The 16,097-nt window shown below is 41.0% G+C and overlaps 1 pseudogene; it reads right to left on the reverse strand.

Moving 5' to 3' along the window:
* Nucleotides 1–1,995: 1,995 nt before the first annotated feature.
* The window catches only part of LOC122549477, a 39,349-nt pseudogene continuing 25,247 nt past the window's right edge, over nt 1,996–16,097 (reverse strand).

Genomic DNA, 16,097 nt, shown 5'->3' on the forward strand with positions numbered 1-16,097 from the left:
GGTGGGGGAGGGCATAGGTTTAGGGTGAGAGGGGAAAGATATAAAAAAGACCTAAGGGGCAACTTTTTCACACAGAGGATAGTGCGTGTGTGGAATCAGCTGTCAGAGGAAATGGTGGAGGCTGGTACAATTACAACATTTAAAAGGCATCTGGATGGGTATTTGACTAGGAAGGGTTTGGAGGGATATGGGCCGGGTGCTGGCAGGTGAGACTAGATTGGGTTGGGATATCTGGTCTGCATGGACGGGTTGGACCGAAAGGTCTGTTTCTGTGCTGTACATCTCTATGACTCTCATACTTAATTTAATTTTCTGAACAGGTAAAGATCTTGTAAAGATCTTTGGGCTAGTTGTCAAGACAATGCAAAATTCTCTATATTCTGTCATCTTGTATTACATTTTGCTGCCTTTTCTATCTTGCAGAGAAACCTAGCCTCTTTTTAAAAATAAATAATATGCAAAATATATGATTTACAATAAAGCCTCAGTGATTGGTTACATTTTGCACAAATGAGAGTTTATTATTTACTCATAAAAATGGAAAATTTGGAATCACTTTTGTTGGTCCTAATCCTTGATCTCTAAATTTCTATTCTTGCTCTTTCAGTGCATCACTTCTTAATCTGTCCATACTGCTCTTTCTCTGCTTCATTTTTCTTCCCACTGTATAAGCTTAGCTCAATGGTGCCAATCTTGTTTCTGAATCAGAAGTTTTTACTTTTAAGCACCACTCCAAGATTTCAGTACAATTAGTCAGGGCAATTGCACAGTCAGTAGGAGAGATGCAAATATATCACTCAAGGTAGGTCATGTCTAGGAGCTATTTGTCGAATTTGGTCAAAGGTCTCATCTGCTTGCAGTCTGGATATTCAACTGTACGTTCAGAAGGGATTGGGGATGGGAAGATGTAGTGGGGAATCAATGACTGAGAGGATAGGGGAGCCAAGTTAGTGGGGTGAAGGGGTTTATGGGGATGCTCAAGGTGAATGAGGGGGAGCAAGCGAAATGCAGAACAGCATCAAAGGGCATGGGAGGAGTGCATATTTACTGGACAACCACAGTGGCCAATTAAAATATGAAAGGCACTACAACACTCAGCAGCTCATGTACCATCAGATCACCGAACATATAGTTTCTTTCTTTATGTTAAAGCTTCAGATTGGTTCTGTTTCTCTATTTTTTTTCTTATACGTTCCAATATTTTAATTATATGTCCAAGAATTTTCGATAAATGGGTGAAATCTAATCCTATGCTATCTCACTCGGAGAACTTTTATATCTGATCCGTATTTCCCAAATGAGTATATTGGACAAGGACACAACCTCAGAGGCTTCAGACACCTCAGAGGTATCACAGGCACGCAAATAATAAAACACATTATTATCTTTCACTTTACCCACTCTAATTCTCTGACTAAGCAGAAACACAATTCATTCAGAGCACTACAGATGCCCATCCCCTCAAGGGCTGGGATGGTATCAGAGGTCACTGACAGGGAGGAAGATGGACAGACAGCTACTTCACGATTGTCATCTTAGGAGACTTGAGAGGTTCCCTGTCTCTCTATCTCTCCTCTGCTAAGAGCCAGTCATCTCTATCAGGTTAGTCCAAGGCAGATACATCTGCAGCTGTGCAGGAGACCCTAGCAAACCAGAGATCTTCAGATTCAGACCTCTAGAGGATATGTCCAAAACCATCTGAGGCAAACTGCCAGAGCAGTCATTAGACTTCCTTGAGTTCAGCTGTTGCCATTGAGATAGCACTCTAATGTAGCAGCAGCAAAAGAAAGATTCAAAAATCTTGAAATTATTTTGGGTACTCAGGTATGGGTGTTGTGGAGAAGCAAACACTTTTCACAAAATAGCACTTTGTACTACTTTAATGTAGTTTCTTTCTATGTGTAAGGCTTTATAATGGTTTGTTTCTCTATTTTATTCTTATAGGTTCCAATAGTTTATTTATATGTACAAAAGTTTCTGATAAATGGGTGAAAGCTAATCCTGTGCCATAAGCTTCTATTTCTTCAGCTTCTTCCAGGAAACATTTATGTCTGAACAACTTCCACTTTGGGTTTTGGAACAATCTGCTTTCTCTCAGTGAGGATCTTCTCTACGTGGGGGCATGGTGATGTCATGGATGGGTTGATAAGGCCTTGGGTACAGTAGGTCTGTTAGGATCCTTGTTCACTTGGTTGTGATCAATGACTGGAGAATCCACATTCAGATCCTTGAGCTGCAGCATTGCATATGTGCAGCATTGCATATGTGCAGCAAGAACATCATAGACCTTAGTTTAAAAGCACTTGCCAACTCCGCCATTTAATGCCAGAAAGGGACATCATCTGCCTCTTGATCACAACATCCTTTAGTAACCTTGCCACTTTGCAATGTGCATGCTTTTGACATCCTGGGCAGAGTCATGAGTATTCTTGAACTGTGCACTCAAGTTCCAAACCCTTGCCTTGCATGATTTGATTGTGTTTCTTGGGTCTAATGAATAGCAGACCCTTTTCCAAGAACTCCAATGATTGTTGAGACTATAGATGATTACATATCCATTACATAGTGCTGTGACGAGAACACTGAGGCTGCCAGTCCCTAAGAACTATGTGAAATGCAACTTTAAGCTAGATATGGGGGCTTAGAGAGTCATTCAGAATTGTGTAGGTCTTTAATATCTTTGCAATATATAAATACCACTTGCTCACTGATGTTCAAGGATTTTAGATTCACACTTATGCTCTGATATGGAAAACAAGGTCATTGTAGCAAAGTTAACAAAATAATTTTGAGTGCCAAAGAAAGGAAAATAAAGTCTAAACATTAATAATAACACATTCCCTTCAGGGCAAGAATGTCTCTCACTACAGTTGACTCCTAGTCAAATGTTCATCCAAAGTCATTTAGTCTCAAATCTACTTGGTATGAGGTTCTCTCAGGCCTGTCTGCACATCTTACTATTGTCTAAGCTTCTTCAACATCAGCATCATCAGCTTCACATCCCTCAATTTCTCTGCCAGACTCTCCTCCTTCCTCCTCTGAGGAGACATAAGGCTGATTCACGTCATCCTTGCTAAGATTTGCTAACAGTCCAAGAGGATATTTTTTCCAGAGAGGGGTATCCATGAGCTCACAAATGCACTTGTGGTTGAATGATTGCTGGATGCCACACATGTCTCTATTTGAGGTTTAGAAAGAACCACTGGTGAGGAAGTTGAATGCGGAAGTTTTACAATTATAATATTTGTTCCGAGCTGCACAGCTGCAGATTTCCCTGCAAGAAGTGGCAGATGTTGGTGATGCCATTCCAAGTCATGCAAAAATGCTTGTGGTATTACCATTCAGCCACTTACAGGTTGTGAAAGATGTATGTTAAACTTTCTCTTTGTACACTACTCAATGGTGCTGAAGGCCTGGTTCCCATTTTCAGATGCTGCTTGATGTTTCATAGCTGGAGCCTGCTGACTCTACATGATCCATGACTGTTTGCCCTATTCCTCATTCAGCCATGTGCAAGACATATGTAGCTTTGAATATTCTAGTACATTCCTTACATGTAGCACCTAGCCAACTTGGATTCTTAGTGGTGTTCATTATTCCCAGAAATTTATCACACTATTAAGAGGCTGCTTTAATTTGTTTAAGAAAACTCAGTGATCAGGATGTGTGCCAGATCGAAAGCAAAGAGAGAAGGTTTAACATATGCTGTCAGAATGTTCACAGAATTTCCTAGTTTAAGTTTTGACATAGCATACCTCCTAACAGAAACTTACAGATCCTATGTCCAAGCTTGACAATTGACAAAAACACTGGAACTCCAAAATATATGAAAAATGTAGCTTTCTTATGCACAAAGCAAGTTCCAAGCTTAAAAATCATTTCGTAAAGCATGTGGCAGAAAAGACTATTAGCATTGAAATTGCATTAGAATAAAAGCTGTGCATCTACAAAGAATTGTGCAATGACCCAAACAGACTTCAAGCTACAATAAAGACCATCTGGTTTCTCACTAGTGGTGTATACGTGAAGTGATTGACAAAACCATATTGCATGTACAATTGAAACAAACAGTGACAAATGCATTTCATATTGTCAATCTTGTGGACAGTATCAATATCACCATACTGTCTAAAGTGTTAGCAAAACTTCAAATTATCTGTCCTTAGAAAACTGATGACTGTTATTTGCTGAATTGCAGTTGACAGCTATCTTTTTCATTATCAACTATCTGGTCAGTTTCTGTGTCATTTCCAAAATTCCCAATTACGACATTTAAATCTAAGTAATCAACATATGCCACAAATAGGATGGCACGTGGCTCAGTGGTTAGCACAGCTGCCTCACAGTGTCAGGGACCTGGGTTTGATTTCAGACTCAGCTGACTGTCTGTGCGGAGTTTGCACATTCTCCCCGTGTCTGCAGGGGTTTCCTCCGGGTGGTCCAGCTTCCCCCCACAATCCTAAAGATGTGCAGTTCAATGTTCAGGAAAGTGTAGGTTAGGTGCATTAGTCAAGGGTAAATGTAGAGTAATAGGATAGGAGAATGAGTCTGGGTGGGTTACTCTTCAGAGGATCGGTGTGGACTTGTTGGGCCAATTGGCCTGTTTCCACACTGTAAGGATTCTGTTCTATTCTAAATGGAAAGCAACTTAACACTGAGCTCAGTGGAACACCACTGGAAAGTAACTTTCATTCACAAAATTATCATTCAATCATTAGCCATTCATTCCTGTTGCTGCCAAACTTGGATCAAACTCACTATATTCTTCTGTGCCCTATCAACTTTAATTTTTCTGTCCAGTCTACCATACGGTTGTCTGGCTGGAAAGATGAAAATGGAATTTAGTCCTAAGAAGTATGAAGCCATGTATTCGGGGAGATCAAACAATGCATGGGAATACACAATAAACAGGAAAGTATTGAGAGGAGTAGATGGTGCAAGAAATCATGTCCACAGGTCCATAAAGGTGGAGCAGTAGGTAAGTACAGAGGGCATTTTCAAAACCTTTTGCCAGGACTTGAAAACTACAGCTATGAGGAAAGATTGGATAGGGTAGGATCATTTGCCTTAGAACTAAGGGGCGATTAATTCAGGTGTCAAAAATAATGTAGGGTTTTAGTGGACGGAAAAGATTTGCTTTTCCAAGTGGAGAAGTCAATTGCAAGCTGTCATAGATTTAAGGTGATGGGTAGAGGGATTAGAGGGGAAATGAGGAAAAATATTTTTCACACAGAGTGGTAACAGTATGTCATGTTGTCCAGTTGGTGATTGAGTCAGAAATACTCATCTCATTTAAAAGGAATCTTGAAACACTGTAACCCACAAGACTTCAGGCCTGGTGCTAGAAAGTAGGTTTAGCATCGGTGGCTAGATTATTCAGTTAGTGCAGACATGATGGGCCAAATATGCTTTTCTGTGTTGTAACTTTTCCGTCATTCTAGGTTCAATGGTTCACCCCAATGCACAGTAGCAGCAGCGTGCACCATCTACAAGTTACATTGCATAACTCACCACGATTTCTTTTAAAGAAATGTCTGAAACTGTGGTCTCTGTCATCTAAAAAGACACAAGGGCAGCATGTGCACGGAAACACCACTAGCTGTAGGTTTTCCTCCAAGCTTTACTCCATCCTGACTTGGAATTATATCACTGATCCTTTATTGTTGCTAGTTCCAACTCCCTTCCTAACAGCACTGAGGGTGTTTCTACATCCAAAGACTACAGTGGTTAAAAAAGACAGATAACCAATACCTCCCCTGATAAAATACCAACTTTAGAACATCTATGTCTGAGATTTGCAGATGCAAAATTTGTCTCAAAGAGCAATATCAAGTCTGTGTACTGATCAGCATCATTACATCTTGTAGAGGAGTCCCAAGTGCTCCCTGCATTCTCTAGCCCATTCTGATAATACAGTTTTCACAAAATCCCTTTGGGCTATCTGTTAAGGCTGTCTTTCAAGCTGACTAAATTGCATCTATTACACTAGAATTGATTTGTATTGCTGATGACATTGCTATGACAGGAAGAACAAAACAAGAACATGACCACATTGCACTTGGCACAAAATAAAAAAATTATGTTCAAAAGTCAGAAATGCCACATCAGAGTTTCACAGATGAACCTTCCTGCTTCTATTTATTTCAAGGTGGGCATATGTTTTGATTGAAGTGAACTGTTAATCCAGAGACCCAGAAGCCATGGAAAGATGTTGTGAAACTTGAAAGGGTTCAGAAAAGACTTATAACGATATTGTGAGGGTTGGAGGATTTGAGCTAGAGGGAGAGATTGAATAGGTTGGGGCTGTTTTCCCTGGAGTGCCAGAGGCTGACCGGCGACCTTACAGAGGTTTATAAAATCATGGGGGCATGGATAGGAAAATTGACAAAGTCTTTTCCCTGGGGTGGGTGAGTCCAGAACTAGAGGGTATAGGTTTAGGGTGAAAGATATAAAAGATGCAAATTTTTCACTCAGAGGGTGGTACGTGTATGGAATGAGCTGTTACAGGAAGCGGTGGAGGCTTGTACAATTGCAACATTTAAAAGGCATCTGGATGGGTATATGAATAGGAAGGGTTTGGAGGGATATAGGCCAGGTGCTGGCAGGTGGGACTAGATTGGGTTGGCATGAACATGTTGGACCGACGGGTTTGTTTCCGTGCTGTACATCTCTATGACTCTATGCCAACTCTTCAACACAAGAATAATCTTTGAAGATGTATAGGTGTGTTTAATTTCTTGTCGCCAAACATTTGGAAATGACTATCTTCTTATTGTTGAGAAGTTTACCAAATATCCAAGTATTTGTCAACTGCACAATATGTCAGGCCCAATTGTCACATTCCCTCTAAGCTCTGCTTTTAGTTAATTCAGCACAAATAGAGATATCACTAAGGACACTGGTCCACAATTTATTAGTAAGCCATGTCAGTAAAATGGAGTACTGATCACACTACTTATTCTCTTCATTCTCCAAGGTTCAACGATCTAGTTGAACATGATTTGCACAGTTAAAAATCTAATACTCAAGTATTATCATCTGTACTGTTCATCCAGAGACCCGGACAATATTCTGAGGACCTGAGTGCAAACCCGTTATGGTAGAAAGCGTAATTTGAATTCAATAAAAATCTTAATCAGGAATCTAATGATGGCCACAAAACTATTGTTAATTGTCTGTAAAACATATCTACTTCATTAATGTTCTTTAGGAAAGGAAGCTGCCATCCTTACTTGGTCCAGCCTACATGTGATAGGCCGACAGCAATGTGGATGATTCTTACCTACCCTAAGGGAAGTAAATGCTGACCTAGCCAGTGATGCTTTTATCCTGTAAATGAATAAAAAATAATTAGTTGAACCAAGCAAAATCTACAAATTGCAATGCTATATTTGACAGCAAAACCCAAATGCAATCCCTCTATCACTGACAGAACTCAGGTTTGGCAGATCTAGCTGTATCAATCAATCAACAGTCATCCAAGGGACCCTTCCTGAAACTAAAGAACAGATAGTAAAACTGCAAGAGAAGGTGGCCAGTGTGCACGCTAAAACTGTCAGACAAAATATCTGCTGGGATTTCCTGAACTTCTGCCTCACTTAGTTAAAATCTAGAAAAACAGGGTAACAATCTATATCATTCCATCGGGCTTCTGCATTGTATTGAAAAATTGACATTGGAAATTAGGAAAATCTCCATGGAAAATCCAAGTGTGAATATGGGAATGTTGGCGAATTAAGGGAAAATGACTTTGTACAGTGTCTTTTCATGCATGGAGTGCATGTTACTTTTTAAAGAAAGAACGTGAAATTACTGTGTAAAATTGAGGTTTTTGTAATACACCAGTTCTAAAATGGATAAACTCTGTGGAGTTACTTCTCTTGGTCTGAAAAGATTCTACCTCAACCACCTCTTGTTTCACAGATCCTCTCAGAATGCTTCCCTGCCCCAAATTTATACAGTTGACATGCCTGGATCCAGCAAATATTTCACTATTTTCAATTGGTGAGCTCCCTCAGAGTGGCTATTTGACATGAGTAAATCATTAGCCACGGGCGAATGACATTTAACTGAGTTCAGTAGTCTGCAAAGGCCCTGCTGCCTATTGTTAATAAGACTATATAGAAGCAGGATTAAAAGCAGAAATTGCTGGAAAACTTCAGCAGGTCTGGCAGCACCTGTAAAGAGAAATCTGAGTTAATGTTATAGGTTGAGTGATCCTTCCTCAGGTCACTCAACCTGAAACTTTAACTCGGATTTCTCTTCACAGATGCTGCCAGACCTGCTGAACTTTTCCAACAATTTCTACTTTTGTTTCTGATTTTTAGCATCAGCGGTTTTGCTTTGGCTTTTACATAGGAGCAGGATTAAGCCATTCAGGCCATCAAGTCTGCTCTGCCATTCGATCATGGATGATATGTTTCTTAACCCCATTCCACTGCCTTCTCCTTGTAACCCTTGAACCCCTTACTAATCAAGTATCTATCTCTGTCTTACATACAGTCAATGCCTTGGCCTCCACAGCCCTCTGCAGCAATGAGTTCCACAGATTTACCACCCACTAGCTGAAGAAATTTCTCCTCATCTCAGTTCTAAAGGGGCATCTCTTCACCCTGAGGCTGTGTCCCCAGGTCCTACTCTCTCCTATTAGTGGAAACATCTTCTTCTTCAACACCACCTGTTCTTTCCCCTATCGTTGTGTCATCTGCAAATTTAGCAACAATGCCCTCAGTTCCAGACTGTTAATGTATAACATGAATAGTTGTGGTCTTAATAATAACTCCTGCGGAACTCCACTAGTTACTGGCTATCATCCTGAAAAAGACCACTTTATCCCTACCCACTGCCTTCTGCCAGTCAGCCAATCTCCATGCCAGCACCTTGGCTCTAACAACATGGCTGAAAATATGTTGCTGGAAAAGCGCAGCAGGTCAGGCAGCATCCAGGGAACAGGAGAATCGACGTTTCGGGCATAAGCCCTTCTTCAGGAATGTCGATTCTCCTGTTCCCTGGATGCTGCCTGACCTGCTGCACTTTTCCAGCAACACATTTTCAGCTCTGATCTCCAGCATCTGCAGACCTCACTTTCTCCTCTAACAACATGGGGCTGTTATGTTATTTAGCAGCCTCTTCTCAAAGGCCTTCTAGAAATCCAAATAGATCAAATCCACAAGCTGTCCTTTCTTTTATCTTGCTTGTTATCTCCTCAAAGACTTCTAACAGATGGATAATAAAGTAAGGAAATTTAATACATTAATAGAAACAATACCAAAAAGATTGACAAGCTGAAAGAAACAAACTCTTAGCTTAAACTATTGGTATCACTACCTTTATGTCCATCAGTACAGCAACTCCAAGCTCACTTATTTCCTTTAAGTCGAAAGTACAGTCCATTCTGCTATAACACATGTTTCCTTCAGCGTGAATTGGCTTCAACACTATTGAAGAATTTAGACCATTATTTATAGAATGCAAAATTTCCTTATCTGTATTGGCTATCACGCAATTCCGGTCCCATTAGTTTAAATGGCATGGCTATTGCACAGTTTCTTATTATGCATTAGAACACATTATATCAGAATCGAATGTATTAAGGAAAGATAATTATGAAGGATTCTTCTTCGCAATCTTTCCCCTTGCCTGAGGCATGCTGGCCCTTAGATTAAACCATCACCAGTTGTGTCTGTCTAATGAGAGATCAGCCCTATGGACTGGTAAGATTATGGTGATTTCTTTATCTTGCCTTAAAATTTTAAAATTATATTTGACAGCTCAGTTGCCTAACTGTGTAATGCCTTCATCTTTGAGAATCACTTGGTTGAATTTAAAATAATCTGTTTTAGATTTCCTGAAGCATGAATACTTTTGATCAAATTTTGGGGAGGTGTGATTTTTAAGAGCTGACATCATGTGGCGCACGCCAGTAACAACTTCCTACAATGCAGCCTGGCAGCAGCCTTTCCTGTTATGGCAGTCTGTAAAGTCAACCAGAAATCTGTTATTGTTTATATAAATGTCTCAACAAACATAGGAAATCAAATTGGAGCTGTCACAGCTGATAATTTTCAGCCTATAAACATGTCACAGATTCTTGTAATCCCAAAAGGAAAGAAAAAATCTTTTACAAGATACGCAGCGATATGACAGGACTGAGAAATTCACTATGTCTGAACATTGGAAGGATTCCAAAAACCAAGATATACGATACAATTAATCAAATTATTCTGATTATAAAATGCATCTATATTTTAAATGATTGCTTATAGTTCTAAATACAGGATTAACCAGTTTTTCTAATTGTAATCTGATCACTTGTTTTGACAATGAGAATATTGCACAACATTATCAATTTGGTTCCGCTATGTGTAAAAGGTTGAGCATTAATCTGTGATATTTAGCTTCATGATCGAATCAGATACTTTGATTGAGTGCTGTATTGTTGTTGCTGCTGCTTTATTCTGGTGAGACTAAGGTCATGTTAGAGTAGTTCTTGTCAAAAGTGAATCTTCAGCTTATTGCCACCCACTATTTACGTTCAACAATGAATTATTCACAGGTACTTGATATCCACAGCTTACCCCCACACTGATATCAGACTCCTTGAGTTCTGTAGCACAATGGTTCCTCAGTGTCATTCACTAGATTTTGGATGTTCTGCTCGGGCACCTCCAGTGAGACTTCAATACATGCATTTTACAAAATCAACAGAAAGTGGTAGAACATATGGCCCCTCCATTTTTTAATTAACCAGCATCATATATTCCCCATGGATAGTTTTGATATGCCTCACAGTCAGTAAGTCAGTATAGCTTTAGGAGACAAGCTTGTGCAATCACTACTATCATCATAGCATGTTAACTAAATACATTAACATCTCCTATGCTGGGATTACTTGAAGTACAGCATGAACTGGAGAGATGCTGTTCTGAAGTAACCTATTAGTTTAATATTAGCTGAGGCACTTGGGTGAGTGAGAAACATAGGACAAAATTCAATAGAGGTCTGAGCGACAAGGGCAATGGTGCAATTTGTGGTAGGATCACAAGAAAGGTCCATGATTCCTATCTCAAGGTCAGGAGCATCTCATGCCATCTTTTATGCTTTTGACAAGGAGCAAGGCCAAAAACAGTGACAAGCTGTTAATTAAAGGGATTATTGTACATCTCTGGCTCTCTATTTGCTGTCATTGTCCTCACTCACTCTGAACCTATTTGTTTTTCTCACAGGATCCTTGCCTTGGTGTGTTTTGTACCCTCAGCCAGTGATACCAGGCTCATAATACTTCTGTTTTGTTATTTAGTGCAGACACAAAGGAATGAAGCTTGTTATGGTTGTCAGCAGGCCTCTGTGAAGTCAAGTGGGTTAACTTTATGTCAGGGGGTTCCAGTGCAATCAGTCAAGAACATCAGTCAGGATCCTCTCCATGTCATGGGTAAAAGCCAACTGGCAGGCAACCCACCACCCATCTCATCTGTCAGCTCCGTTTTCCCTCCAAGATTTAGGACAAGGAGAAGGAGAGTAAAAAAGTCATTTGCACAGCTGTTATTTTTGGTGCAAAGGTATCTCCAAGTGAGTGAGTAGATAGGACAGAGGACATGCAGTGTTAGTGGTGTTGTGGTTGCTGACAGTGAGTGAGGGAAGATGTTGCAGACAATATTGAATGAGGCAGAGCATGAGCCTAGCTGTGCGGTAGGTACAGTGACAGAGATTGAATAAGTGTGGGATATCAAAGAAAAGATGGTTACATGTATGGTGGCAAAGTGGAAAAGATCATTGACCTTGCTACAGTGCTGTGCATTCCTCCAGACATCTGTGACTGCTTTAAACTGGGTAGCATAGAGTCATAGAGTCATAGAGATGTACAGTACAGAAACAGACCATTCGGTCCAACTCGTCCATGCCGATCAAAAATCCCAACCCAATCTAGTCCCACTTGCCAGCACCCGGCCCACATCCCCCTAAACCCTTCCTGTTCATATACCCATCCAGATACCTTTTAAATGTTGCAATTGTACTAGCCTCCACCACTTCCTCTGGCAGCCCATTCCACACATGCATCACCATCTGCATGAAAAATTTGCCCCTTAGGTCTCTTTTATATTTTTCCCCTCTCATCCTAAACCTAGTGGGCAGCATGGTGGCACAGTGGTTAGCACTGCTGCCTCACAGTGCCAGAGACCCGGGTTCAATCCCTGCCTCAGGCGACTCTCTGTGTGGAGTTCGCACATTTTCCCCGGGTTTGCTCCGGTTTCTTCCCACAATCCAAAAATGTGCAGGTTAGGTGAATTGGCAATGCTAAATTGCCTGTAGTGTTAGGTAAAGGGGTAAATGTAGGAGAATGAGTCTGGGTGGGTTACACTTCAGCGGGTCGATTTGGACTTGTTGGGCCAAAGGGCCTGTTTCCACACTGTAAGTAATCTAATCTATACCTTCTAGTTCTGGACTCCCCCACCCCAGGGAAAATACCTTGATGATTTACTCTATCCACGCCCCTCATGATTTTATAAACCTTTATGAGGCCTCCGACACTGCAGTGAAAACAGCCCCAGCCTGTTCAGCTCAAATCCTCCAACTCTGGCATCATCCTTGTAAATCTTTTGTGAACCCTTTCAAGTTTCACAAAATCCTTCTGATAGGAAGGAGACCAGACTGCACACAATATTCCAAAAGTGGCCTCACCAATGTCCTGTACAGCCACAACATAGTCTCCCAACTCCTGTACTCAATACTCTGACCAATAAACGAAAGCATACCAAATGCCTTCTTCAATATCCTATCTACCTGCGACTCTAATGTCAAGGAGCTATGAACCTACACGTCAAGGTCTTTTTGTTCCGCAACACTCCCTAGGACCTTAAGTATGTAAGTCCTGCTAAGATTCGCTTTTCCAAAATGCAGCACCTCGCACTTCTCCAAATTAAAGTCCATCTGCTACTTCTCAGCCCATTAGCCCATCTGATCAAGATTCCTTTGTAATCAGAGGTAATCTTCTTTGTTTTCCACTACACCTCCAATTTTGGTGTCAGCTGCAAACTTACTAACCTCTTAAGCTCACATCCAAATCATTTATATAAATAATGAAAAGTAGTGGACCCAGGCCCAATCCTTATGGCACTCCACTAGTCACAGACCTCCAGTCTGAAAAACAACCCTCCACCACCATCACCCTATATCTTCTACTTTGGAGCCAGTTATGTATCCAAATGGCTAGTACCCCCTGTATTCCATGAGATCTAACCTTGCTAACCAGTCTCCCATGGGGAACCTTGTCGAACACCTTACTGAAGTCTATATAAATCACATCTACTGCTCTGCCCTCATCAATCCTCTTTGTTCCTTATTCAAAATACTCAGTGAAGTTTGTGAGATTCTGTGGACCCATGTTTTAAGGTGGGTGTGAAGACATTGGAGAGTGTGCAGAAAAGATTCCAGAATTATGACTGTTTCCCTCAGAGATGAGGAGGGCAAAAAGGGAAATGAGATACCTTTGACAAATAGATTTAAGGAGAGTTGAAAAGCATTTCACAAATACATTAAGGACAAAAGGGTAAGTAGGGAGAGAATAGGGCCCTCAAAGATCAGCAAGGTAGTCTTTGTAAGGAGCTGCAGGAGATGGGGGAGATATTAAATGAATATTTTGCATCAGTGTTTACTGTAGAAAAGGAAATGGAAGATATACAATGTAGGGAAATAGATGGTGACATCTTAAAATGTCCATATTATGGAGGAGGAAGTGCTGGATGTCTTGAAACGCAAAAAGGTGGATAAATCTCCAGGACCTGATCAGGTGTACCCTAGAACCCTGTGGGAAGTGAAGGAAGTGATTGCTGGGCCTCTTGCTGAGATATTTGTATCATTGATAGTCACAGTGTGGTGCTAGAAGACTGGAAGTTGATTACCGTGGTGCCACTGTTTAGAAAGGTGGTAAGGACAAACCAGGGAACTATAGATCAGTGAGCCTGATGTTGGTGTGGGCAAGTTGTTGGAGGGAATCCTGAGGGACAGGATGTACATGTATTTGGAAAGGCAAGGACTGATTAGGGATAGTCAAGATGGCTTTGTGCGGGGGTATCAACCTTGGACCAGATAACTTGTACACCAACCCATCCAACAAGACTTCCAAGATCCTGTCACAAATTGGGCTGCTGATTTCCCCCATCTACCACATCTGGGGCAAATGCAGGAATATGCAGAACAGTTCCAGACTGATAGTGCTTGTCCAGGTGCACAGCAAGGTTTCAAAGATGCTGCATACTCAAGGGTGCCAATGAAATTCAGGCTATCCACAAGCAGTGAGTTGTTCTGGGAATGGTAAATGTTAAGTGGGGCTAGAGTTAGGTGTGAGGGATACTTTAGGATCAGAGAAGGCAGTTCTTGCTAAGTTTTAGGTTTTATATGTCTTGTGGCAAAAACCTTCCAAAAAGCTGAACTTAGTCAAATATATGTAAGTTTCAGCCCAGTGTGATTAAATCATGCCAGAGTAAAAGGATGACAGGAGAAGAATGATCAATAGCTAGCAGAAAAAACAATTCAAAGTAAGGAAGACTGATGTACCACACACTATTTTATAAGTTTTTAAAACAGAGTTTTTACATGATTCTTCCCAAAACCTCTTCTGTCCACATTTTCAGGCATCATCCAGTTCTGTGTTTCCATTTTTGCATATTTACGTAAAGAGCATATGCAGTGCTACATTCAGGGTTAAGTTACATGTGCATACACAAGTAAGAGTAAAATAAACCATTCTGCCTCTGAGCCTGATCCACAATTCTATAAGCTCATGGTTAATCTGCTTGTATTTACATTTCCACATTTTCATTTATCCTTGATAACTCTATAAGTTAACTCTGGCTAACAAGAATTTAGCCCCTCTGTCTAACATTTTTTGAATGACCCTAAATCCATTGCCTTCTGAGGCAGAGCATTCCAAAGTTGTACAAAGCTCTGAGAGAAAAAAATGCCTTCATCTCTGTCTGTAAAAGGATGAGTCCTAATTTTAATACTGTGCCCCTTAGATCTGGGTGGAAAAACATGATGAAACATCTGAACTACAAAAAAGAAACATCTTTTCCATTTCCATCTTTGCAAAACCATTTAGGATTTATGTGCTTGAAACAGATCACCTCTTCTAAACACAATGGAAACAGGCCCAACTTGCCCAAATGGTCCTCATAATGATGTCAAGTAAAACATCCCAAGAGAAGTCGTGATCATAGCATGATAAAATTTAATATTTTGTTTGAAAATGAGAAACTTGGGTCAGAAACAACTGTAGTTAACTTAAGTAAATGTAATTACAATGAAATGAAGATAGAGTTAGCTCAAGTGAACTGGGTGGATAGATTAGCAGGAAGGACAGAAAGCAAGCAGTGATTGGCATTTAAGGAAGTAATCCATGACTCTCAACCAAATTTCATTCCAGTAAGGAAGACAGACTCAGAGAGGGACATAATAACCATGGAGAAAGTGAGGTCTGCAGATGCTGGAGATCAGAGATGGAAATGTGTTGCTGGAAAAGCGCAGCAGGTCAGGCAGCATCTAGGGAACAGGAGAATCGACGTTTCGGGCATTAGCCCTTCTTCAGGAATGAGGAAAGTTGGTCCAGCAGGCTAAGATAAAAGATAGGGAGGAGGGACTTGGGGGAGGGGCGTCGGAAATGTGATAGGTGGAAAGAGGTCAAGGTGAGGGTGATAGGTCGACCTATCACCCTCACCTTGACCTCTTTCCACCTAACACATTTCCGACGCCCCTCCCCCAAGTCCCTCCTCCCTATCTTTTATCTTAGCCTGCTGGACCAACTTTCCGCCTCCCTATCTTTTATCTTAGCCTGCTGGACCAACTTTCCGCCTCCCTATCTTTTATCTTAGCCTGCTGGACCAACTTTCCGCCTCCCTATCTTTTATCTTAGCCTGCTGGACCAACTTTCCGCCTCCCTATCTTTTATCTTAGCCTGCTGGACCAACTTTCCGCCTCCCTATCTTTTATCTTAGCCTGCTGGACCAACTTTCCGCCTCCCTATCTTTTATCTTAGCCTGCTGGACCAACTTTCCTCATTCCTGAAGAAGGGCTAATGCCCGAAACGTCGATTCTCCTGTTCC

This window comes from Chiloscyllium plagiosum, chromosome 4, assembly GCF_004010195.1.
Source record: "Chiloscyllium plagiosum isolate BGI_BamShark_2017 chromosome 4, ASM401019v2, whole genome shotgun sequence".
Lineage (NCBI taxonomy): Eukaryota > Metazoa > Chordata > Chondrichthyes > Orectolobiformes > Hemiscylliidae > Chiloscyllium > Chiloscyllium plagiosum.